At 37.4% G+C, this 3,910-nt stretch overlaps 1 non-coding gene across 1 annotated transcript; it reads right to left on the bottom strand.

The window, feature by feature from the left end:
• Window positions 1-1,654: 1,654 nt before the first annotated feature.
• LOC141662644 (small nucleolar RNA R71) lies at window positions 1,655-1,761 on the bottom strand. Its single transcript, XR_012550748.1, has one exon. It is a non-coding gene; the product is annotated as a small nucleolar RNA R71 (small nucleolar RNA).
• Window positions 1,762-3,910: the final 2,149 nt, after the last annotated feature.

Raw genomic sequence — 3,910 nt, forward strand, 5'->3', positions numbered from 1 at the left:
GTAGCTCAGCATGGCCGCGCTACACTTGGGAGCGGCCGCGCCGTATCCCAGGGCGGCCGGGCCATGACGTATTCCAGAAATCCTGATTTGAATAAAAGACTAATTTGTTCGGCTTTTAGACAGTTTGGGCTGCTATATAATGACTCTTTAAAGACGTTTTTTACAACGGAGACTAAGCAGAAGACGAAGAGAAGACCTAGGAGCATAATTACAATGAAGGAGAAGAAAAGCTTATTTTTACTTGAGATTCTTTGATTGAGTTGTAATCTTGGATGCTTGTTTTCTTGTTTGTTGAACCTATTACTCTTGATTACGTACTTTGATTATTTATTTATTTTATATAGACTTAGTTTATTATACCATGCTTTGATCGGAACCCATAGTGATGATGAGTTCGGTTATGAACTAATCGTTATCGTGGGATTCTAATGGATTTACTTATGGATTTTAATAGTTAATTTGTTTCGATATCTTAGTGTGTGGTGATTTATGATATACTAGTATTGGTTGTGCTTATTCGTCTTATGAGCGTCGCGAACTTATAAGATAGCGTGTTAATCTCTATTGAAGCGAAAGTGAATATATGGGTCTAGAATTTGCCATGCTAGCATAGGTTCATGTATTTATTATGCATGATTATTTGGTAATTTTACCCATCTAACTTGCCCCTATGTAATCATGATAGATAACTTGCGCATTAAACCTTTATGTTGACAAATTCTATAGACATATAGGGTCTCAATATAATTGGTGTATATTCAGCTTCTATCTCTTTTGTGGATGTCTAGTAGTAGGGTATTCATACAACAAAAGTTGGCGTTTACTAGTTTCGTGTAATCTGATTAGTTGTCATCACCATTGCATGCTAAGGTTAAAAACAATGACTTTGAATGAAGTAGTAATGAAGTTAAAATCCCATGTTTGTCTCGTATAAGTAATTCAACCCTCTTATTCTATTAGTTAAATTTAGTTAGTATAATCTCTTAGTTTAATCATAAAACCCAACTTGTTATTTGTCTTAGCATTGAACGATAGACATATCATTGTTGCATAAGTGCATAAATTGAACTTATCCTAACCAGTCTCTATGGGAATGAACTAGAAAGAATTATATATTACTTGTGAATGCTTATACTTGCGTGTAAAATTAGCGTGGGTTTTCATCCTAAAAAGTTTTTGGCGCCACTGCCGGGGACTCGATGTTAATTTTTAGTTTATGTGCTTGATATTAGTGGTCGTTAAAGTTCACTAACTCGGATATTTTACTTACTTGTTTGCTTGTTGCTTTTTCAGGTACTCTAGAGAGCGTTTATGCTAACGCATTCTCGATCTCGAAAGAGAACACTGGATAAAGTGGAGGAAGAAGTTTTAGTAGAAGAAGTTCTTGCAGAAGTTGAGAAAGTTGAAGAAGAAGCTCTTGTTGTACTGGGAGAACCTGAAGTGAATCCGAAGGTTTTGATGGATTACTCTCAACCGAAGATCAATGATATTCAACAACGTGTATGAAGATGCTATAAAGCTAAGGCTTTTTCCAATCTCTCTGAGGGATAAAGCTAAGTGTTGGTTGCATTCTCTACTACCAGGCTCTATCACCAAATGGGAAGATCTTGCTCAAAAGTTTCTTACTAAATTCTTCCCTATGGCGAAGACAGCTGCAATCAGGAATGCTCTTACTCAATTTGCGCAACAATCGGGAGAGTCTTTATGTGAAATATGGGATCGTTATAAGGAGATGCTTAGAAAGTGTCCTTATCATGGGATGCCTGACTGGATGATTATCAACACTTTTATAATGGCTTAGGAGCATAGTCTAGACCCATGCTTGATGCAGCATCAGGAGGAGCCTTATGGGCTAAGAGCTACGATGAAGCTTATGATTTGATTGAAGTGACGGCTGCTAATGAATACCAAAACCCTTCTGAAAGACTACCTCAAGGCAAGGTAGCAAGAATTCTGGAGGTAGATGCATCTACTGCTATAGTTGCTCAGCTTAAGGCTTTGACGATGAAGGTGGATTCTTTGGCTAATTATGGAGTTAATCAGATCACTAGTGTTTGTGAGATTTGTGTTGGTGCATATGAGATAGAGCAGTGTGCTATTTCTAGTGAATCAGCTCAGTTCGTGAGCAACTTCCAGATGTTGCAACAACCAGTTCCAGCCACCTATCATCCCAACAACCGCAATCATCCTAACTTCAGCTGGAGCAACACTCAGAATACGGTGCAACAGCCTTATCAGCAGTATGCAATAAAGCAATTCAACCCTTCTGGTTTTCAACAACCGCAATATGCACCAAGACAACAACTCCAACTACAACAATCTAATGAAAAATCTGAATTGGAGGAGTTGAGGCTCATATGCAAGAGCCAAGCGGTTTCTAATAAGACCTTGGAGAATCAAATTGGGCAGATTTCTAATGTCTTGCTGAATCGACAACCTGGTACACTTCCTAGTGATACAGATGTTCCAGGAAAGAAGGAAGCAAAAGAGCAGGTTAAGGCAATTACACTGAGGTCTGGGAAGGTTACGAGCCATGAAAAAACTCAAGTTCCAGAAGATGAATGTGGCGCCCTCCAAACCCGGGTCAGAAGTTTGGGGTCCACACACACAAACACCTTAATTATAACCTGCTTATAATAATATTAAAGATAATAATAATATGCAGTGACCCTACTTACCAACTACCACGGATCGTAACAAGTTAAAGTATGCACACAAGCCACACACACTTATATTACAAACGCTCAAATCCCAACTATTCAAACTTACAACTGAATATTAACCATTATTACAAACTTCATAAACTTAAACTATTCCAAAAGCTGTCAGCTAGCTTAACTGGATCAACCTGGACCCCCAACTCTCGCACTGGATTGGGGATCCTCGCTACCAACAGGTTCCTTCTTAACTGGAAAAGAACATAAACAACATCGCACGAATGAGCTAACTAGCTCAGCAAGTTACATTGACAAGACTGAGAATAATGATCATCAAGTGAAAAAAGTTAAGGTATCAACTGAACGATGATTAATGATTTAGAATTGGATATTATATTTTTATTTAAAAAAAAGACCAAGGTTAGGCTGCTGATCAGTCACGCACTAACCCCGAGCAAGGCACACAGCTCTGCTCTAATTACTGGATCCAAGGCACATATTAGCCTAACTTGACCACCAATCTGGTCTGACCACGAATCTGGTCCATAATTTTATAAAATAATCCAATTCTAACATAATAACAGAATAAATAATGTAAAGCAGTAAACAAAATTATAAGCAACATTGGATGTCCAATAATGAGATGGTTCCAATTTTCACAAATGAAATATGGCTATCAAATGGTGAAAGAAATGGATAACAAAAGAATCAAATTTTCAAGGTTATAATGATTTGGTCTTTTAGAACGTAAGGTATAATGGTTTGAATATGTAATCAATCTGATTCAGTGTTTGGTATTTAGTTTGCATGTATTTGTGGAGTAGTATCGTATATTTGTGGTTCGTATTCGGGGATTTAACAATCAATGGTTTAGAAAGAATAAAGTTTACGGCTCAAAGATCAATTGTTGGAATCAAGGTTTAGGGTTCAGTGCTTCAAAGCACTTGCAATATACGTCTATCAATAATCTACAATATATCTCGAGGAAGTTCAGAACACTTGCCTGGTACTAGCTTGCTATACTGCACTAACTTCCAATCACAACCGTCTTACTCCTCGACTATTTGTTTTCCTTTCCTAAGCTTTGCCTCTTCTTCTCAAATATCATAAGTATCTATCAATGCTCAACTCATACGATTCTATTCGGTATACACTTCTATCTACCCTTCGTTTTACCCAAATCCGACTAATGGATTGAAAGTTACGCTAAAACCAAGTGAACACTAAACATATAGACCGACAGTCAAACAAAC

Source organism: Apium graveolens, chromosome 5 (assembly GCF_009905375.1).
Source record: "Apium graveolens cultivar Ventura chromosome 5, ASM990537v1, whole genome shotgun sequence".
Lineage (NCBI taxonomy): Eukaryota > Viridiplantae > Streptophyta > Magnoliopsida > Apiales > Apiaceae > Apium > Apium graveolens.